General features: G+C 40.7%; 1 long non-coding RNA gene across 1 annotated transcript; it reads left to right on the forward strand.

Moving 5' to 3' along the window:
* Positions 1–841: 841 nt before the first annotated feature.
* LOC130680354 (uncharacterized) lies at positions 842–23,547 on the forward strand. Its single transcript, XR_008993341.1, has 3 exons — positions 842–1,225; positions 9,047–9,185; positions 21,886–23,547. It is a non-coding gene; the product is annotated as an uncharacterized LOC130680354 (long non-coding RNA).
* The last annotated feature ends 3 nt before the right edge of the window (positions 23,548–23,550 follow it).

The following is a 23,550-nucleotide window of genomic DNA, read 5'->3' on the forward strand; positions in this document are numbered from 1 at the left end:
TTCTACGGGAGAGTTGAGGGCATCCCACACCAACAGCAGAGAACTAGCCAGTACTCATAGGATAGAGTTTTGGGAAGTGGGGTCCGGGAAGGCTGAGGACACGGCAGAGAGGAAAGCACCGTCGTAGGTGAATTCAGAGCACTCTTTGAGGTCTGAAGATCCCCAAGGAAGACAGTGAGAGCCAAACTCTAAGGCAGAAGAGAACCCTCTCCAAGCCATAGGAGATACGCATTCGTCCAGCACACAAGAGCCTGTGAAAGCAGCTGGAATGAACACCTAACAGCGCCCTCCCCTTCCCACCCGGCTCCCTGGGTCAGGTGGCTGGTCCGAAGGGCCTAGACTATGCAGGGTATGGAGAGAGATGGAAAGAGAGGCCTCAGAAATGGGAGTGCAAGGGTTGGAAGAGTTTTGGAAACGGAGCAGCTGGAGGGAGAGCTGGTCAAGGGCTGCAGAGGTATCAGACGGGTCTGTTTCCTTGGCCAGTCTTGAAAAGAATGGGTTGGCCGTCTGGAGCCTGCGCTGGGGACTTGCGCGGCCGGCCGGCGCCGGAGGCGGGCGGGGGACCCGAGGCCGCCGTCCTCCCCATCCTCTCCCGCTCCCCCTGCCGGAAGCCACAGCTCTGTGCCGGCGGGGGAACCAGTGGCCACCTCTGGGCCCCACGTGGTCAGCGCCGCCGCCCCCGCCTCCGGGGCTGGACGTGGCGCCCCCCCTCCCGCGGCGGCCGGAGGCTGGGGGTGGGGTCTGGCGCCGGAGCCCGGGGCCCTGCTGTCACGGCTCGGCGCCGGGCTTTCCGCCGCGCGTCCCGGCCGGGAGCGCAGGTACGCGACGAGGCGGGGCGCCTGGCAGTGCGGGCCGGGCTGCGGGGTCCCGGGCGCCGCGCGGTCCCGAGGTGCTGGAAGGGGCGCCGGTGTCTGCGCTCCCAGAGGCCTCGGGGCCCTGCCGGACAGCCGGGCTGCGGGGGGCGCTCCGGGCGGCCTCCCAACTCGCCCGCCGGTCGCGCCCTTCGGCCCTCCCATCGCGCTGTCCCCTACTGTCACCTCTTTGCCCGACGGTGAACCCAGCCCGAAAGGCCGAGAAGTGCCCCGCGCCGCGGCCATCCGCCCTCCTGGCGGCTCCAGGCCCTGCTGTCCCGCCGCCCCGCGTGCCTCTGCCGCCCCCTGCGGTGGCCAGGCCGGAGCCCCTCCCCTCCCTCGACCGCCTTGCCTCTCAGAGCTTGAAGCCCCAGGTATGTGGTCCTCTTCACCCCGTACGTATGCGGCCAGCATCTCGAATTTTCTGCGCGCGGCACAGAGCGAGAGCCTCTGGACACTCTGCATGTGGGTTGGAGCGATGCTGCACGGGGTGCGGGACCGGTGGTGACAGGACGAGAGAACGGGGGGCCCGGAGGGGACTGGGAGAGCCGCGGGGCTTCCCCCAAATGCCGGTCTGGGTCCAGAAACTCTAGAGTGGCGGGGAGACTGCAGTGCAGGTAGCGTCCCCACAGTAAGCCTCCTACTTGAGGGAAGACCATCCGTGAGAGGTGGCAACCCCTCCACAGTTGTGATGTGGGGTGACGTGGGATGTGAGCTGGCTTTTGAAAGAGGTGTGATTTAATTTATGATTATTCCCGATCATTTGAGGCTGTCCACCTTTCTGGTCGCCTTACCTGGATATGCTCCCATTGCTTTGATGTAGTTTTACCCACTTGGTCCAACATCTTTGCTGAGGTCTAGAGCCACATGCCAAATTCCCAACTGCTGCCAGACTTGCCACAAGCAGTGCCAAGCCCACAGGCCCCAGACCAGTTGAGCAGTGGGCCCCTTGACCAGTCCCCATCTGAGCTCCCTCCTTCCTGAAACTGGCACCTCCAACTCCCTGGCCCCCAGCTCTGAACTCTGGAGTCATTTTTGTCTCCTTTTCTTCTCTTGCTGTTTCATTGAGGTGGCAAATATATCTCAGATGCCCCCCACCACACACACACACAGCACGACCCCAGTCATTTTCTAGCAGGGATTCCATGCTGTCTCCCTACTCTGGCGAGCTTTGGCAAAAGACCTGAAGAGCTCTTTGAGCTCCAGCTTCTGGACTTCTGTTGTGTGCAGAAACTGGCTCTGCAGCGCAGCTCACTCAGAGCCTAACCTTATGCTAAGACGCCTGGGTTTTGGCCACCACCAGCCACAGGTGTTGGCTGGACCGCATGATGCTCCCTGCAGCCACACAGTGTGAAAACTCCTTGATCTTTTTAAGCATTTTGATGTACCTCCATACTGCTTTCCACAATGGTTGAACTAACTTACATTCCCACCAGCAGTGTAGGAGGGTTCCCCTTTCTCCACAGCCTCGCCAACGTTTGTTGTTCTGTCTTTTGGATGGCAGCCATCATTACTGGTGTGAGGTGATATCTCATTGTAGTTTTAATTTGCATTTCTCTGATAAATAGCGATGTGGAGCATCTTTTCATGTGTCTGTTGTCCATCTGTATTTCTTTTTTGAAGAACTGTCTGTTCAGTTCCCCTGCCCATTTTTTAATTGGGTTATTTGTTTTTTGTTTGTTGAGGCGTGTGAGCTCTTTATATATTCTGGACGTCAAGCCTTTATCGGATGTGTCATTTTCAAATATATTCTCCCATACTGTAGGGTTCCTTTTTGTTCTATTGATGGTGGCTTTTGCTGTACAGAAGCTTTTCAGCTTAATATAGTCCCACTTATTCATTTTTGCTGTTGTTTTCCTTGCCCGGGGAGATATGTTCAAGAAGAGGTCACTCATGTTTATGTCTAAGAGGTTTTTGCCTATGTTTTCTTCCAAGAGTTTAATGGTTTCATGACTTACATTCAGGTCTTTGATACATTTTGAGTTTACTTTTGTATATGGGGTTAGACAATGGTCCAGTTTCATTCTCCTACATGCAGCTGTCCAGTTTTGCCAGCACCATCTGTTGAAGAGACTGTCATTTTGCCACTGTATGTTCATGGCTCCTTTATCAAATATTAATTGACCATATATGTCTGGGTTAATGTCTGGATTCTCTAGTCTGTTCCATTGGTCTGTGGCTCTGCTCTTGTGCCAGTACCAAATTGTCTTGATTACTATGGCTTTATAGTAGAGCTTGAAGTTGGGGAGTGAGATCCCCCCTACTTTATTCTTCTTTCTCAGGATTGCTTTGGCTATTCGTGGTCTTTGGTGTTTCCATATGAATTTTTGAATTATTTGTTCCATTTCATTGAAGAATGTTGCTGGTAGATTCATAGGGATTGCATCAAATCCATATATTGCTTTGGGCAGAATGGCCATTTTGACGATATTAATTCTTCCTAGCCACGAGCATGGGATGAGTTTCCATCTGTTCGTGTCCCCTTAATTTCTCTTAAGAGTGACTTGTAGTTCTCAGAGTATAAGTCTTTCACTTCTTTGGTTAGGTTTGTTCCTAGGTATTTTATTTTTTTTGATGCAATTGTGAATGGAGTTGTTTTCCTGATTTCTCTTTCTGTTGGTTCATTGTTAGTGTATAGGAAAGCCACATATTTCTGTGTGTTGATTTTGTATCCTGCAACTTTGCTGTATTCCGATATCAGTTCTAGTAGTTTTGGGGTGGAGTCTTTAGGGTTTTTTATGTACAGTATCATGTCATCTACAAATAGTGACAGTTTAACTTCTTCTTTACCGATCTGGATTCCTTGTATTTTTTTGTTTTGTCTGTTTGCCGTGGCTAGGACCTCCAGTACTATGTCAAATAACAGTGGGGAGGGTGGGCATCCCTGTCTAGTTCCCGATCTCAGAAGAAATGCTTTCAGCTTCTCGCTGTTCAATATAATGTTGGCTGTGGGTTTATCATAGATGGCCTTTATTATGTTGAGGTACTTGCCCTCTATTCCCATTTTGCTGAGAGTTTTTATCATGAATGGATGTTGAACTTTGTCAAATGCTTTTTCAGCATCTATGGAGATGATCATGTGGTTTTTGTCTTTGTTGATGTGGTGGATGATGTTGATGGAATTTCGAATGTTGTACCATCCTTGCATCCCTGGGATGAATCCCACTTGGTCATGGTGTATGATCCTTTTGATGTATTTTTGAATTCGGTTTGCTAATATTTTGTTGAGTATTTTTGCATCTACGTTCATCAGGGATATTGGTCTGTAGTTTTCTTTTTTGGTGGGGTGTTTGCCTGGTTTTGGCATTAGGGTGATGTTAGCTTCATAGAAGGAGTTTGGGAGTATCCCCGCCTCCTCTATTTTTTGGAAAACTTTCAGGAGAATGGGTATTAGGTCTTCCCTGTATGTCTGATAAAATTCCGAGGTAAATCCATCTGATCTGGGGGTTTTGTTCTTTGGTAGTTTTTTTATTACCACTTCAATTTCGTTGCTGGTAATTGGTCTGTTTAGATTTTCTGTTTCTTTCTGGATCAGTTTTGGAAGGTTGTATTTTTCTAGGAAGTTGTCCATTTCTCCTAGGTTTCCCAGCTTGTTAGCATATAGGTTTTCATAGTATTCTCTAATAATTCTTTGTATTTCTGTGGGGTCCATCGTGATTTTTCCTTTCTCGTTTCTGATACTGTTGATTTGTGTTGACTCTCTTTTTTTCTTAATAAGTTTGACTAGAGGCTTATCTATTTTGTTTATTCTCTCGAGGAACCAGCTCTTGGTTTCATTGATTTTTGCTATTGTTTTATTCTTCTCAATTTTATTTATTTCTTCTCTGATCTTTATTATGTCCCTCCTTCTGCTGACCTGAGTCCTCATTTGTTCTTCTTTTTCCAATTTCGATAATTGTGACTTTAGACTATTCATTTGGGATTGCTCTTCCTTTTTTAAATATGCTTGGATTGCTATATACTTTCCTCTTAAGACTGCTTTTGCTGTGTCCCACAGAAGTTGGGGCTTAGTGTTGTTGTTGTCATTTGTTTCCATATATTGCTGGATCTCCATTTTGATTTGGTCATTGATCCATTGATTATTTAGGAGCATGTTGTTAAGCCTCCATGTGTTTGTGAGCCTCTTTGCTTTCTTTGTACAGTTTATTTCTAGTTTTATGCCTTTGTGGTCTGAAAAGTTGGTTGGTAGGATTTCAATCTTTTGGAATTTTCTGAGGCTCTTTTTGTGGCGTAGTATGTGGTCTATTCTGGAGAATGTTCCATGTGTACTTGAGAAGAATGTATATCCTGTTGCTTTTGGATGTAGAGTTCTGTAGATGTCTATTAGGTCCATCTGCTCTACTGTGTTGTTCAGTGCTTCCGTGTCCTTACTTTTTTTCTGCTCGGTGGATCTATCCTTTTGGGTGAGTGGTGTGTTGAAGTCTCCTAGAATGAATGCATTTCAGTCTATTTCCCCCTTTAGTTCTGTTAGTATTTGTTTCACATATGCTGGTGCTCCTGTGTTGGGTGCATATATATTTAGAATGGTTATATCCTCTTGTTGGACTGAACCCTTTATCATTATGTAGTGTCCTTCTTTATCTCTTGTTACTTTCTTCGTTTTGATGTCTATTTTGTCTGATATTAGTACTGCAATCCCTGCTTTCTTCTTGCTGTTGTTTGCTTGAAATATGTTTTTCCATCCCTTGACTTTTAGTCTGTGCATGTCTTTGGGTTTGAGGTGAGTTTCTTGTAAGCAGCATATAGATGGGTCTTGGTTTTTTATCCATTCTATTACTCTGTGTCTTTTGATTGGTGCATTCAGCCCATTAACATTTAGGGTGACTATTGAAAGATATGTACTTATTGCCATTGCAGGCTTTAAATTCGTGGTTACCAAAGGTTCAAGGTTAGCCTCTTTAGTATCTTACTGCCTAACTTAGCTCGCTTATTGAGCTGCTATATACACTGTCTGGAGATTCTTTTCTTCTCTCCCTTCTTATTCCTCCTCCTTGATTCTTCATATGTTGGGTGTTTTGTGCTCTGCTCTTTCTAGGAGTGCTCCCATCTAGAGAAGTCCCTGTAAGATGTTCTGTAGAGGTGGTTTGTGGGAAGCAAATTCCCTCAGCTTTTGTTTGTCTGGGAATTATTTAATCCCACCATCATATTTGAATGATAGTCGTGCTGAATACAGTATCCTTGGTTCAAGGCCCTTCTGTTTCATTGTATTAAATATATCATGCCAATCTCTTCTGGTCTGTAGGGTTTCTGTCGAGAAGTCTGATGTTAGCCTGATGGGTTTTCCTTTGTAGGTGACCTTTTTGTCTCTAGCCGCCTTTAAAACTCTTTCCTTGTCCTTGATCTTTGCCATTTTAACTATTGTGTGTCTTGGTGTTGTCCTCCTTGGATCCTTTCTGTTGGGGGTTCTGTGTATTTCCGTGGTCTGTTCGATTATTTCCTCCCCCAGTTTGGGGAAGTTTTCAGCAATTATTTCTTCCAAGATACTTTCCATCTCTTTTCCTCTCTCTTCTTCTTCTGGAACCCCTATAATACGGATATTGTTCCTTTTGGATTGGTCACACTGTTCTCTTAACATTGTTTAATTCCTGGAGATCCTTTTATCTCTCTCTATGTCAGCTTCTATGCGTTCCTGTTCTCTGGTTTCAATTCCATCAATGGCCTCTTGCATCCTATCCGTTCTGCTTATAAACCCTTCCAGAGTTTGTTTCATTTCTGTGATCTCCTTTCTGGCATCTGTGATCTCCCTCCGGACTTCATCCCATTTCTCTTGCATATTTCTCTGCATCTCTGTCAGCATGCTTATGATTCTTATTTTGAATTCTTTGTCAGGAAGACTGGTTAGGTCTGTCTCCTTCTCTGGTGTTGTCTCTGTGTTCTTTTTCTGCCTGTAGCTTTGCCTTTTCATCGTGATAGGAATAGTTTGCAGAGCTGGGACGAGTGATGGCTGGAAGAACTTCCCTTCTTGTTGGTTTGTGACCCTCCTCTCCCCCTTCGCGAGGCGCTGGGTTCTCTCAGGTGCGGATGCGGTCTGGATATTGTCCTGTGTCCTCTGGTCTTTATTCTAGGAAGAGTTGTCTTTGTTATATTTTCATAGGTATATGTGGTTTTGGGAGGAGATTTCCGCTGCTCTACTCACGCCGCCATCTTCCGATCCCTCTTCCGGGTTCCTTTTTCTCTACATCCTCACCAACACTTCTTAGTTCTGTCTTTTTGGTACTAATCATTCTGACTTTTGTGACGTAATAACTCATTGTAGTGTTGATTTGTGTTTTCCTAATGGTTAGTGATGTTGAGATCTTTTCATGTGTCTATTGGCCATTTTGATGTCCTCTTTGGAGAAATGTCTATTCAGTTCCTCTGCCTATTTTTAAATTAGATTATTTGATTTCTGTTATTGAGTTGTATGAGTTCTTCATATATTTTGGATATTAACCCCTTATCTAATATCTGATTTGCAAATGTTTTCTGTCATTCACTAGGTTACCTTTCATTTTGTTGATGTTTTCCTTCCTGTGCAGAAACTTTTTAGCTTTATGTAGTCCTGCTTGTTTATTTTAATTCTGTTGCCTTGCTTTTAGTGTCAACTCCAAAAAAAGCATTGCCAAGATCAATGTCAAAGAACTTGCTGCCTATGTTTTCTTCTAGTAGCTTTATGATTTCAGGCTTTACATCCAAGTCTTTAATCCACTTTAAGTTGATGTTTTTATATGCTGTAAGACAAGGTTCCAGTTTCATTCTTTTGCATGTGATTGTCCAGTTTTCCCAAAACCATTTACTGAAGAGACTATCATTTCTCTGTTGTATATTCCTGACTCCTTTTTCATAAATTAATTGACCATATATGCATGGGTTTATTTTGGGGATTCTTTTCTGCTTCATTGATCTATGTATCTGTTTTTATGCCAATTCCATAGTGTTTTGATTAATATGGCTTTGTAATATAGTTTGAAATCAGGAAGTGTAATGTCTCCAGATTCATGAATATTTTAGGTATGCCACATTTTCTGAGACTGTGTCTCTTTAACTTTGAGCCATACTTCAATTTTGAATCCGTAGACTGTAATTTCTCTATACAGGCATTGGTGTAGTTCTATCATCTGCCCAAAAGACTAGCAATGCTTTTCTCCTCAGTCTGCACCCCCAGTGTTCACAACATTGATTTTATTTTTTAAGTAAGCAGATTCTGCTGCTATGGTCACACACACACACACACACACACACACACACACACACGATAATATTGGCAAATTTAAAGCTAAAGGTAAAGCAGGGCTTTCTATCTAAGCTCATGTTTGATATGGTTTATTTTCTAAGGAAAGTTCAGTGTCCTGAATAATATTCTAGTTATTGTTAAATTGTGAAATAGAATTAAAGTACTCTAGCATGTTGTTTAGAATAATACCAAATAAAACTACAATAGAATCTAATTCTAACTTTACTGTTTAGAATAATTTCAATTTAAACTACAATAGACTCTAACTTTACTAATTAAAATTTTTTGATATTTAACTTATTTTTAAAAAATCAAAGTGGAAAATATTTAACCCATTTTAAAGAACTTTAATAATTGTTTCAAATAACTTTTTTTCTTATTATAAGGTAAAACATTGCCATTATAAAAAATAGAGAAAACACATAAAAGTACAAAGGAGAAAATGAATAAAAATCCTACATATGTGTCTGTGTGTGTGTGTATAAATAGTCATATCACTCAGAAATACCACTATTTACATTTTATAATATTTTCTTCCAGTTTCTGTACATAACTTTAATGCATTCTTTGGTTAGTATACTGTGATATACTATTAATGGGTAGCATTTACTGACCACTTACTATAAGCCAGCACCACACTAAGTACTTTACAAACATTAGCTCATTTAATCATCATCAGGACCTTTTGAAAGTAGACACTATTATTGTCTCTATTTTATAGATAAGGAAACTGAGGCTAAAAAAGTTTTTAACTTGTTCAAGGTCATACACATAGAAAGTGAGCCAACTCTAGAATGTAGGCTGATCTAACTACAAAACCTTTGCTCTCTACTATTACCCTGACTGCTTTTGTTATTTGCCATTAGATTGTGTGAATTTCCCTATGTCACTAAGTGTTCATAAAATAATTTAAGGGTTGTAAAGTGGTCTGCTTTGTCGAGCATATCACAATTACTTTTACCATGTCTCTTTGGACATTTAGGTTGTTTCCAGTTTCTAAGGCAAGGACCTTGTGTGAGACATCTCTGCAGCCCCAGCACCTGGCAACATGTCTGGCACTGTGTAGGCTCAAATGTCAGCTGAAGGACTAGTTGGAGAGAGGAAAAGGAACTTCATCTAAGGTATGTAACATAAAAGATGAAAGATAGGCAGAAATGAAAACAACATATTTCTGGGAAAATAAAGGAAAAATCATACTTGACAGAAACACAGACACATGTTCAATGGGTTGGTTTTCATTAGGCTCTGAGCTGTAAGGAGCAGAAACTTATTCAAGCCACATTTCTTAAGATGGTAATTATCCATAAGGAAAATAGGGATACCACAGAAATTCAAGTCTAGAACTACTTTGGGCTGCCTCTTAATATGCCTCTAATACTTTCTTTAAATCTGTTTCAGAGTCTATTTGCTTCTCCTCCAGTTACCGGCTGGTTCATGTATTCATTACTCTTTTATGCTTATATGTTTTCTTTACCCCACGAATGAGTTGAGATTGCTGCTCACTTATGGCTCATTATTGCCCACCTGCCCTCTTTCTACCCCTTGACCATTCTAATTTTGCTCCCAGAGCTAACTTGCCTAATGCAGGTGTCTTGCCAGTGGGTTTCAGCCCTGGACAAGTTCACTATGGATTCAATGAGACTGAAAAATAATGACAGTGGAACGTTCTTGGGGTGAAAGGGTTTATTACACCCAACTTTATTCCCTCGGTGGCAGGTCAATCACCAGAATCCCATTCACTCAGAGCAAGTCTGCATGCCGCATGCCAGTCTCTGCCTCTGGGCCTCTCTTTCCCCACAGCCATCTCAGTCTCTGTCCTCAGCCCTGCTGCCACTCCAGTCCGTGCTCTCTTGCAGCCATGCAGCCCTGCAGCCCAGAGCACTGGGCAGAGCTTTTTACATAGAGTCAATAACAATGTATTACCCACACATGTGTAGTGAGCAAGCTGACCAGGGCCAGGTGAGAATCTTGGCCACAGGAACCTTTACTTTCTCCAGAGCAAGCTTGAAAAGATAGTGTTGACATTAAAGCTTAATGTCACCAGGACAGTGGTTCTGGGAATAATGTTGGAAGGAGAGGGTTGGTGTGAATAGCCAGCATTAGCTCTTCAATTCAGCCGTAAAAGACAATGTACAATTCTCTGACCCTTTGAACATGCTGTTCCCTCTGCTTGAAATTCATAGCTTAAATGAAGTCTCTCTTCTGTTTCCCCACAGTACCCTGTATAGCTCTACTATAAAACCTAAAATTCCTTATCGTAACTATTTATTTACTTTGTCACGACTATATAATAAGCTTTCAACAACAAGGAGAATGAATGAATACACTGGTCAACATTTATTTATACTTATTTTACATTAGCATCCATTCATTCACTCATACCATTATTTACTGAGTACTTTTACCATTTTATAAGAGACACACAGCTAAACAGATTGTAAGAATGGACTGATCTGTCTCCTTTTCCCATGGGTAGATCCCACATGGTATATCACAAAGGCAGACCTGCTGGGGAGATTCAGATGGTGAACATTTTTGCCACCTGCTTCCTGAGTAAAACACTCCTTTAAGGACAAGGCAATGGTTTCTCAGTGTTCTACAAAATTGGCACAGTAATGAACACCTGGCATCTTATCTCCTTCCTTGCTGCTTTTCTGAGAGTAATGAAGCAGCCAGCTCTAACATTTTATTTTAAGTGTAGAATAGTCTTGAGACAGGACTATTTCCTAAATAACTTTACAGAGCAAAAAACAAGAAAAGCATGCAGGGCTCACCCAATCATTTTGTTACCTTCTTAACTTTGATATAATTTTTCAGATGTTTTTCACCTGTAAAAAAGAAGGCATGTGAGATATTACATGATGTTCAGCACATTACATGGCATACAGGAGATTACAACAAATGAAACAAAATATTCCAAGTGCATGACCCAGGCTGTACCTTCTGGGAATGTGCAATATGTTAACTGCAGTGATCATAACAGCTCAGGCTTTTCTGTTTTTCACTTTGTTATCTTTGGCCTGTTGATTCTTGCTCTGGGGCTTGTCCCCTTGTGACTACAAGATGATATAAGTTGACGTGTCATCTTGAAGAAGAGTTATTTTCTTTCATGGGCCCATTATTATCAGCTAGGAGAAACTTCTGCTGGACGCCGCCCTGCTCCCTCGTAGGCTTCCTGCTATGTCTCATTAGCCAAAATTTCTTCACATGCCTTTGCCTAAACCAGTCCTTGGCAAGGGGAATGGAATATAATGTGACACCAGTCAAGATCACTGGGGTTGGAAAGGGTCTAGTCTCCCTTAAATCAAAAGGCTATCCTAGACCTGAACAAGCCAGAGTTCTCTTCCAAGGACCAAATCTGGAGTGTGGGCCATAGGGAAGAATGGCCTAGGGAATCGATAGGGTCTGCTACACAAGTCTGCAGCAAAGCAAAACAAGACACACAAACTCCAAAGACACAGTGGTCTGGGCCATTTAATGAAAGGGCAAATAGCCCCACGTGCATTATTCATTTTGAGGTATTCATGTTGTGACTCTGGGGTGGCGAATAGGACATGGGCTTTGGAATTAGACAGGCCTGGTCACTTAGCAGTGACTTAACATTAGAGCAGTTAACTTCTTTGCAATTCGGCTTCCTCCTTTAGAAGGCTGAAGCAACAGTGCCTGCTTCTAAGAGCTATTAAGAGGGTTAAATGCTATGGTGGATGCACATTGCCTGGAACACTACGGGCATCAAGTATATATTCCTGTCCTCTTTACTGAAATTACAGTCATGCATAATGACGATTCCAAGTCATCAATAAAATGTCAGACTTCATTCTGCAGTTTCTGTTTACAAGCAGACATCTAATACATGTTGGAACTACTTTTGTCAAACCTGAGTAAAATCAGAGATTCTAGGCTCATAAACTAAAAAAACTCAGTTATTCCTAATAATAGTAACTACCAGTATTTGAAAACTTACTAGTGCTATTTACATTAGACACATTTTCTCAAGAATTTTTTTAAACTGGGGGTAGAAGCGCACTGTTGGTATCAGTGGACAAAGGTCAGCGATACTGCTGGACATCCTACAAAGTTCAGGACAGCCCCCCCCACAAAATATCTCAACTGTCACAGAATGCTGTGGGTTGGCTTATTACTACCTTATTTTACAAATACGCAAAGTCACCTTGCAAGAGGTTGAGAAGTTCAAGATCGCATAGCTGGGGAGCAGGGTGCCTGGTTTTATCTCATGCTAAAAATCATGCTCTTTCCACTATAAAGCGCTACTTAAAAAAGGGTAAGAATGTCAGTAAAAGTGTTGTTAAAGATTTGCAAGAGCCATTTACAATATCCGCAAAAGGTATAAAGTGCTTGGGAATAAATAATTTTATAATGTTGTAAAAGCCCTTTATACATGGTTACATTTATAAGATGGTTGCATGAGCGTACACATGTCAAAATTCATGAAGCTGTACACTATGATTTGTGCATTTTATTATAGGTACCTCCATTTTTTAAAAAAGAAAATGACAATTTTGTCTCCACAATATCCTCAAACCAGCCAGAACTTTCTCCTTTAAAATAAAAATATAATAAAATCAAAATGTCATATAAGCCCTTTTAGGAGAGAGGGAGAAGAAACACTATTGAAAGATATTCAAGGAGATTTAATTAATTAATTCAAATTAAATATACAATGGTCTTGCATAGTTAGTGTAATGTGCATTGTTCAAGAATATTCAATTCTGCTATAAAAGAAAACAAATGGTTTAAATGAAACTCTTTAGGTATGTTTAGATAAGCAGTTAGTATGTTCAACAAATGTGTGTTAAATAGGGATGAAAGAACAAGAGATACTAAATATTCATGAGGTGCTAAATACCTAAATATGATATACTAAATGCTAAAAGCACTTAATATTTAGGATATACTAAGCATACATAGTATATGAAAGCACTCAATATTCATGAGGTCTGACTTCAGCCACCCATTTCTTATACCAATTCTGATGCCTCGTGTCCTCTACCCAGTAAATGGAAATAAAACCCAAGACTGTTCAACAGGCTAATTGAAAAGCTCATTGAAAAGTGACCAAGTGTATTTGTCCCTGAGTCTCTCCAACAGGACAGTTACTTTTTGTTGGTCCAACACATCTTCTGTCTGGGCTGCTCTGCTCAGACCTCAGCTCGTTCTCATAAGCACATCATCAGTGGGGGAGGCTCAGGTGGTAGGGAAAGGGAACAGCCAGGCACTGTGGCCCTTCCACCCAGCTTGGACCCTATCCCAGTGTGTTAACTTACCCCTTTTTTCCCCGTTTCTCTCTGTGTTTTAAACTGATTTAATAAACAATGTGATTTGAGGATGTTAATTTAGCTTTGAGCCTTCCACTGTTCAGTGATGCCCAGGATAGCTTGCCTGGTAGTATTCTTGGAGGCTACCATTGCATCAAGGTAACTTACCACACAGTAGGAGAATTCAATATATGAAAAGTCAAAAGGTTAAATGGCATTTGAATCATAACCTCAACATAACCTTTTCCTTGAAGCTGACAAGCTGATCTTTAACAGACAAGCAAAGGTCTGAGATCAGTCAAGACATTCCTGAGAATGAAAGTAAAAAAAAGAGAAGTAGGTCGTAGTGGAAGCACTTGTCTTATCACTTAACAAAACTTATTATAAAGCTGTATTCACTAAGATCGTGTGGAGTTGGCATGACAAATAAATATATCAATGCAACTCAATAGCAACATGTGGGACCTATGTTGTAACTGCTTAATGGTGCAAAAAGGATGGATTCAGTATCTCCTAGTCACTATCCACTAACCACGCTGAGGGCAAGAGAGGCAGGAGCCTCAGTGGGAGCAGATACATGGTCTCAGTCAACTGAAGCAGTAGTACAGAAAAATGATGGGAACTATTGTACGTATGAAAGAGCAGTAGTTCACAGAGTGTAAAAGATGGCAAGTATAGTCTGGGAACACTTTGAAAATTTGTTAGAGCCCAAGTCAGAGAAATACTGGAGGCAGACTGACTCTGTTAGTTCCAGGCTGTTAGGATGAGATGGAATAGATGTAGGCTTCCAGGTTTTATGTCTTTAGAAGACCCTTTGATATAAAGAGGATGTTTTACATTATTTAACTCTTGCAATATGCTGCTATGGGTTCGACTGTGTGTCCTGCAAAAGATGTTGAAGTCAACCTCTAGTATCTGTAAAAGCAATCTTATATGGAAATACTGTCATTGCAGATGATGAAGTCAAGACGAGGTCTCTGGGGTGGACCCTGATCCACTATAACTAAGTCCTTGTAAAATAGGAAATTTGGACACAGAGACAGAGACACAGAGAGAATGCCCTGTGAAAACTGGAGTTATGCTGCTCACCCAAAGGAACATTGGCAGCCAGGAGAGAGGACTGAAGCGTATCTTTCTCTAGTGCTTTTGGAGGGAGCAGGACCCCGCTGACAGCTTGATCCCAAGCTTCTCACTCCAGAACAATGCACACTACATTTCTGTTGTTTGGGGCACTTGGTCTGTGGTCCTTTGTTATGACAGCCCCAGGAAGTGATACATTGCTGGGTTTAGGTCAGTTCTTTGGGAAATGGGTTCAGATGAAGATTGGAGTGTAAGAGGTCTGTCACAAACACTCTTGGAAACAACACTGATTAGAGTGAGGACAGCGGAGCTGGCCAGTGAGGAAAGATGAACTTTGATATAGCTGCAACGGAAGCCTCCTGCAGAGAGGGAAACAGTCTGGGATGGTTCTTCTGAGTTGCACTAAATCGAGGTTGGGGGCTGGGCCTTTGTTTCCCCACATGGACAGGTCACTGAAGCTGTTCATTCCTGGGCAAGGGAGATCTCTTCAGCTGAGGACAATACCTAATGAGGGACTCAGCTGTGAGCCATCAGTAGCTCAGTACTCATACTTGGTACCATCCCACTTGGTACTCGGGGTCATGGGTGCCCTTCTCCTGAAGGGAAGATCTGGGTGATACACCAAAGCGTCTACTGCATTGTTCGATCATGTTTTTCAAAGCAAAGGTGCAAAATCTCAAACTGTATATGCATAATCATAAATTAATATTATTAAGTTCACCTTAAATACTTAAACAATCAATTGAGGAAGTGAACCACTCTTAGAATAAATCAGTGAGGTATTTATAAAGCTTTGCATATCTTGTCATATGCTCCAAAGGAAATAGTTTTTCAGTTCTTGTACAAAAAGGGGAAGTCGTTTAAGGGAAAGTAGTGTAAATTAAGGCAAAGGTATCACAGGTGTTGGCCAGTTGAAGTCATTGTGGAAGTGGGCAGTGGGCTGGTGCACAGAAATGGTTAAGAGCAATCTGAGTAGATCTGGGCAGAGCACCATTAAAAAAAAGGAAGTTAATTTTGTTTGTTTTCAGATATAATTTATGGTTTGGAAATAGTCTTTGGCCTAAAACTGGTATAGACAGTATTAACTGGAGATGTTTGGAAGAGGGAAGAGGGCTTTGGGAATGGTTGAGAGTTTTTACAGAGGAGGTTGAACTTCAAGTGAACTTTGAAGAATGGCCAGGATTCCACAGGCAAAAGGAATTTGTTTTAGATTTTTTCAGAGCACTGGGATGCATTTTGAGAATCAGTCTAAACATAGGTGAAAATGTTGTAACAATCTAGGTGCACTTGATAGCATTTTTGTTTGTTTGCTTTAAAGTCTATCCTGTCTGATATTAGTATAGGCACTCCAGGTCTCTTGGTACTGTTCATGATACAGCTTTTTCTATCCTTTTGCTTTTAAGCTTCTCTGTGTATTTAAATCTAAGTGTGTCTCCTATAGTCACCATATAATTGGATCTTGTTTTGTTTTTGTTTTTTTTAACCCAGTTTGACAATCTCTGCTTTTGGTTAGATTGTTTAATCCATTCACATTTAATATCATTATTGATATAGTTGGGTTTACATCTGCCATTTTACTTTTTGTTTTCTATATATCTCATGATTTTTTGTTCCTTTATTGTTCCTTAACTGCTTTCATTTCCTTAAGTGAATATTTTCTAATGTAACACTTTAATTTCATTGACATTTTCCTACTGTTTTTGTTATTTCCTTAGTGGTCACGCCAGGGCTTAGCATATACATCTTAATTTATCAGCATCAACTTCATATTTATACTAACTTAATCTCAGTGAGATATAGAAACATTTCTCCTATATAGATCTTTCCATTTCTTTCCTTTTGTGGTATTACTGTTATAGATACCATATCTATAACATCTATAAATGTCAAAAATCCAACAATACATTGCTATGATTATTACTTTATATAATTTCATGTCTTTTAAAGAAGTTAAGAGGAGATAGGAGAACACATATATATGAATATAAATATATTCAGACTCTCAGCCCTCTCAACCACCTGTTTAGGGACCAAAAACATACCCAAAACAGAAGTATTCCCAAGTTTCAGGTTCATTTTCTGGAGTTGCATCTTGGTGCATCTTGACCTAGGACTTTATCATTTGCTTGTCAGTGTGCTGCTGCTCAGGGTGTAGAGGTGTAGTCATGCTTGGTGAACAGGCCCATACCAGTCAACTTATCTGCCATTTAATAAATCAGATGACCTCACTCTGTGTTTTAAAAAAAAGGGCCAAGTATTTTATTGAGTGCTGTTCCTCTTTCTCCTCCAAACTTCTTATCAATGAAATATTGAGTTTGTGTAATTAGTCCTTTATGTTTATATTATAAAAATGAAGAGAAGCTTCTCTTATAACAAATGCTGTCTTGCTTTCTTGAACTAAGGGAAAAGTGACTTCTCAGGCAACCTCATTATTAAATAGAAATGGAAGCTACGTCCAGTTTAGAGCAGAGAAGAACTCTGAAAGGACATTGTCTGAAAGGGGAGAGAAAACTGTTTCCCTGTGGATTTTCCCTTTGGGAACTTCTCACATTGTTTCAGGATAGCACTAGCTGTCTTAGCTCCCTCAGATATAATCTCTTTCCTTTAAAATGTCCTGTCCACCAAATGTAGACAAAACCTCCATCTCCTACTAGCTGTGTTATCACTCTGTGTGTTTATGTACATACACACACGTATATGTATACACACATACACATATGCTTTTTAAATATTATGAGTTCATATTAATAGTGACAGTTCCAATCAGATGTTCCAGGCTCTTTCTTATCTTTCCTCATTCCATATTTCTATCTCCCTTCTCCCTCAGAGCAAGCCCTGGCTCTTACCAGTGGGATGACTCAAAGGCACTTCTACTTATCTGCCTGAGTTATCCACTGGGAAGGAGGTGCAGTTGCCTGCAGCTATAATAGACTTAATAATAGTTAACTTTATTGCCTTTCTTTTTTCCCTTCCTTGTCTCTCTTCCCCATTCCTCTTACTGGTGTTTCTGAGATTCACCTGCCTAGTATACTACCTGCACTGAGATCCTTGTCTCAGGATATGCTTCCGGGGAGACCCAATCTAAGACACACTCCACCCGCCTACCACTGATCCCACATAGCCAGCAATGGTCTTTAAAACATGAACAATTATACAGGTTCAAAGCACAACATTACATAAACCATACAGCAAGCTATATATTGAAAGTAAAATATAGTACAAATTCAGTAGGAAAACTTACTTTTTCATGTTGACATTTGTATTCTAACACTCAGTTCTTCCATATTTATTATAAAATAGAACTTTTGTATTCGTATTAGGATTACTTGTGAGTTAAGTTATAGGCTTGTATAAGTTTAGTTATACAACTAAGGGAAAAGTTAAAAAGAGAAGGAAGCAGAGAAGGAGGAAGGGAAAGAAAAAGCAAATCTATCTACAGGGTGAATGTTCCAGCTTTAAATGACCTTTGTGAATCACATTAGCAATGCGTCATTCAACCACAGATCCATGACTCCAAGGATCAAATGTAGGAATAAAACAACACTGAAGTCCTGATTTTGATCACAGGCAAAAAGGAGGTAATTTCACTTCATCAAATGAGCTATTTGTGAAAAAGAATGTTTGATTTTTAAAAAAGCCTCTTATTTCGGGTCTGTTATCTCTGCTTCAGTTTTAGCATAAAAAAGAATAAAAACAGGAGCATTCTCAGATCAGTACCAGTTTAATGAGAATGGCTCTTCAACATGATAAAACAAAACACTCCTCAACTCTTTAGGGGATAAAGAAAAATACAAGTCTTTGCTCTAAATCTACAGAGATGAAATGAAAACACAATCAAGAAAATGTAAACTCAGTATAAAGAAGTCTATATTTAAAAATGAATTATAGAAAAACTAATTAGGAAATTTTAAAAAATCATGGGATGGTTATTTCCCAAAGTATTTACAATAGGACTCCTTACCACAGTCCACTTCATTTTACAAACAAAAATGATATTATAAATTAGTGGGAAAGATTGAGACCTCTTAAAGCAGGAATGCCCTTTGATCTTCTCCATTTGTTTGTACAGAAAATTTCTTCATAAGGCGCCTTTTTGGTGAACAGAGAGTACATTTACTTATGAACCTGTCCTTTAATTCAACCAATCAGTTTAATGGAAAAGGTTTCTATGACTTTCTTTGTAAATCTCAGAGGGACCCTTTCTTTTCCAGTTGGAGATGTCTTCCTCCTCAGCTCCTTAGTTGTGTCTGGGTTGTCATGAGTGGATCTATCACTTGGAACCAAGATGCTGGCATTTACCTACTTGACTATCACCTGCCATTTAAACACCTGAAATTCCTAATAAATCATGTGAAACACCCCTGAGTTTGTCACAGCCATTGAATTTGGCTATCGCCTTCCCTCAAACAAGGGCTAGTTTTTCAACTCCTACCCTGGGTTCTGAAATCAAAAGACCTGGATTCAAGTCTTAACTCTGCTATTATTTTTGGTGAGTAAAGGGAAACTGGATTGTCCTATAAATGATCCTATAAGTTCTCTCTGGGTTGTGTGGGTGAACTTGCTGGGGCAAGGGACCCCTCTCCCCTCACTGGCAGAATGGGCTATATTTGAAACAACTTCCTGTGACACCAGTGGTTTCCTTTCTCCACAGTGGGAAGAGCTGTGCCCCAAACCAGCTGCCCACAGGAGCTAACAGCTAGTGTACACAGACAGCTGGCCCCTGAACTCAGACCACTTAGTGTCCAAGCCCAGGCTTTATGTCCCTTGCTTCTAAGTCCACCCTCATCACACCCCATAGAAGGGAGAGCAACAGCAAATGGGATCCCTCTTTGAAATGCAGACCCACTGTGCATCCAGCTGTACTCTCGCCCTACTTTGCTCATCATTTTGCAAGATGACCAGAGAACGAGGGACCTTTCTGCTGGTGGCTTACGCTGAATGATACTGCAGATGTTTGCAAATACCTTTGGCTTTCAGCATGATATTTAACTTCTTTGACCCTTAGTTTCCTTATCTGCAACAAAGGAAAAAACAATGCTATCTCACAGGATGTTTTGAAAGTTAAATTTAGCTATGTGTTCAACCCATGCATGAAACCTATTGAGTTAGCTCTCTTGAAGAAACACCATTGAGTTAGCTCTCATGTGTATGTTTGCATCACAGGGTAAGATAAACCGCCTTGAGGAGTTGTGGTGTCTTGAGAAGGGTATGGACTTCTGAGTCACAGATCTGGCTTTCATTCTGACTTTGTTGACTTATGTCTCTGTCACCTGGAGTAAATCCTTAGCTCTCTGAACTTAAGGGAGGGTGTGAGTATTAAATGAGATGATGTCTATAAAAAGACTGAGTATGTATTTGGTATTTGCTCAATTGTTAATTTGCCTTTCTGCTTCCCTGCCTCCTTCCACCCTACTTCCACTCATGTTTGCTTGCTTGCTTCCTATGCCATTCTGACATCTTTGTTCCCCTTACCCTGACTCTTCCTCCAAAATTTCCCCAAACTGATATGAAGTGCTTTCCCACATGCCACATATACTTAATATGCTGCATGGAGTGCAAGAATGAATCCTTAGTTTCACTTAAGTGAATCCTTAGCAGAGGACTTGTGCACTTCTGGAAGGCCTCCTGACCTACTACGACACAGGGAGAGGTTGGACAATGACACTCATCTTTGTGATAGTTGTTTTTAATTTATAAAAAAGTGCAGTTAACTCTCACATCAGGAGTCATCAAATCTTCATCCTCATGCATATCTGGGCTGTTCTTTGCTTCCCTCTTCTGGTGAATTTCTTCATAGATTTCTTCAGAGTGCCGCTGTAATTTGGAGGGATGTGGTAAACAAGTCAATAATTCTAGGGGAGCACCCAAATATCGCTCCCGTTTTTATGGCATCTGAGATGGTGTAGTCATTTCACTCAATGGGCTTGCTGACATCAATGGAGCCAGAAAGACTAGAAGAAATGGACTTGGAATAGGTACTCTGCTGAACAGGTACTGGGTGAATATTGCCCTGCTGAGGATGATGAGGACTCTATTAGGATAGAGGAGGAGCTCTCTGCCTAGGGGTCTAACTCAAATGGCTTCAAGTCCCAGCCAGATACACAAGTTAATGAAGTGGCAGGAATAAACAATAGGGGGTGCTGGTGACTGCAGCAAACTGGAGAACATATTTTTGGCCTACAGAGATTCATTTGTATTTTAAAATCGCAAATATCAAGTACTCTAAATCACCTATGTTACTGGACCATTTTTACATTTTGGGCCAGCAGTTTGTAACCTCCCTAAGACTTACAGAACTTGGTCCCTAAGGAATATAGCAAGAGATAATAGTGGTGAACCAGAAAAAATGGTCACCATCAAGAAGGCTCAACCAAATGTGAAGGAGGTGACCTGAGAGTGAATGGTGGCATGGCATGCAGTACGAGGGAAGCAAGCTAGCAGTGAACAGGGTCAGAATTCCAGGGATGAGAGTGGCAAGAGGCAGGCTCAGTGGAGGGCCCCAAGCCCTCTGTGACAGTAAAGGGAACAAGACAGAGTTCCCAGCCAGGAAGGTATGAGGGTGGGGATCATTACTGGGAAACAGAACTAGGATGCAACAAATGGGAAGACCAGGTATCACCTATTACTGATCACTTGCATGTTGATCCACTGATGCTTCAATCTCTTAAAAATATTTGTATTGATTCTTAAAAACTGATTTTTAATTGCTTAAAACAGAGAATTTAGAAAATATAGGAAAGCATAATTTTGAACTTTCCTACTGAAGGGAAGACAGCTCTGTTTCTAAAGCTGGGCCCAAGCAGTAGATCAAGAGCTTTGGTCTGTGGGATGAGGACTTGGGATGTGGGCAGGAAAGTGGGGTAAAAGCTAGAAGAGGGCTAGACAGGCTTCATGAATTATCTAGAGCAGGATTGGTTTCAGAGTAGTTCAGATTATTTATCATGATTTGTGGTTTGAAAATATTACAGTTAGGAATCAGAATATAAAGCCTAGCCCTTGTCTAGTTAGATCTTCAGTATTCATAATATAAATTAATCTTTTTCAGGGGTTGGGAACTGTCAGGATATAAAATATTCATATCTTACTAAAGTGCATGTCCTAAATCCTTTTTGGAGGTTATAAATTACTTTGCATTATATTCACCACTGATCTTTCACATCATGGATGATATTGTCTTAGAATAATTCTGGTTTGGCTAAGTATATATACAGAAGAGAATGAATCCTTTTGGTCTTCAGCTGTTGGTCTGTTTAATGTAATAGTTTGGGCCACTGTATAGAAAGTGGCCAAACTATTACATCATACTTCCACTGTAGAGGAAGTATAGGAGTACTTCCAGGTAAGTAACAAGCAATTGAGACTATAACTATGTGCCTCAGGCCAAAATGAATTGTTCAATTCTAATTCTGCAGCTTGTATTCAAAAGCTATTATTTGAATGCAAGAATGAATGCTTTTTTTTACAGAAGAAAACAATATATATTTTAGAAGAGAAACATGATCCTCAGAGGAGAAAATTTCAACTCGAGATTCTCTGGACAAGCCTTCAACAGCACTCACACCTCTTCTAAAATAAACAGAAGAAATCATCCATCACATGCCTGTATAACGGCATTTTCACTGAATAGGGGCTCTGTGTATAACACGTCTCCAAGATGTAAAATGTAAAATTTCCTGTGTGTGACTGCCACAATAAGCCCTCTCAAACGTTCTAACATCTGATATTGTAACATTATTTATATATTTAGTTGTTTCTTTAAACTTCTTCTCTTTTTTTTTGGCAATAGCCACATCTGTTTCAGCAATTTTGTGATTTTTAAACTTCCTTCTGCGATAGGCTTTTAAAACCGTGCATGTTGCTTATATAATTATTACCTCTTTGGAAACTTGAAAAAAAATGTAGTTCAAGAGGTCAGAAATTGAATTATAAGCATTCTTAAGAGAATTTATGCCAGGCATATTTTGCTGATAGATTTTAGCTCAAGGTGTTTATGTAGTAGAAACAATGATTTATAATGGTAAACATCTCTGGCTGAATCATCAGTGTATCTTTAATGGATTAGTTAAGAAATAGCAACTCAGGAAATACAAATTCTAATCTTAGTTCTTTCTGATATATATCAGGATATCAGACACTCATTTCACTTTATCTCAATTTTGTATATTATTAAATTGGGGAAACTGTTAAAAACATCCACTCAATAGTGGGGAAAGAATGAAAGAGGCTTTATGGTATCACAGAAAGACAAAGAATCCCAGTTAGAAGATCTGGCTTTAAGCTTGACCTTGTCACTTAAAATAGCCATGTTAATTTATACAAGCCACTTCATTCTCACAGGGTGTCATTTTTCCTTATCTGTCAAAGAGAGATAATAATATATCTTATTTATCTTGTAAGGCTGTAGGGATGAACAAAATGAAGTATTATTGGTAAAAGGGCTTCATCAATTGTCAAGAGATATATAAATGTAAATTAGAATATCACAAATAACATCAGAGCTTTGCTATAGTACCATCTGCTTCAGCAAGGAATTCATGTAAGGCTGCTCTGTTTCAGCCGGTTCCAAGGGGTGTGGCAGTGGCAAGGCTCCATCATGTTCATCTTTGCAGGGATTTTGAAGTTGCTGATACACTGAAAGTCAACAGATATTTATTTTAGAATTCTAGTTCTGTGAAGTCACACATATGCTGTTTCAATGATTTATATTTGTTTTGAGAAATAGCAGATTTTCCCTGTTCATATGTTCTCCATTTCTAGCCCCATGAATAATAAACTGAAAACAGATATAGAAGCAACAATGGCCATCTTCTTATTACAGAGCTCAGCTCTTGGAAGGCTGCAGAACAGTCATCAGGGTTTGAGAAGACCTCAGGGAGCTAGCTGTAGTAAAGGCAACCAGAGTGATGGTTCATTTTATCTGCTGCCCCTTCTGAAATCAGGTAGTTGTAGGGTACAGTTGAATCTCTGTTTTTTTCTTTTAAATCAAAAGCACATTAATAAAATAAGCCAGGCGGAGAAAGACAAGTATCAAATGATTTCAATCATCTGTGGAGTATATGAACAAAGAAAAAACTGAAAGAACAAACCAGCAGCAGACTCACAGAACCCAAGAATGGATGAACAGATACCA

Source organism: Manis pentadactyla, chromosome 13 (assembly GCF_030020395.1).
Source record: "Manis pentadactyla isolate mManPen7 chromosome 13, mManPen7.hap1, whole genome shotgun sequence".
Lineage (NCBI taxonomy): Eukaryota > Metazoa > Chordata > Mammalia > Pholidota > Manidae > Manis > Manis pentadactyla.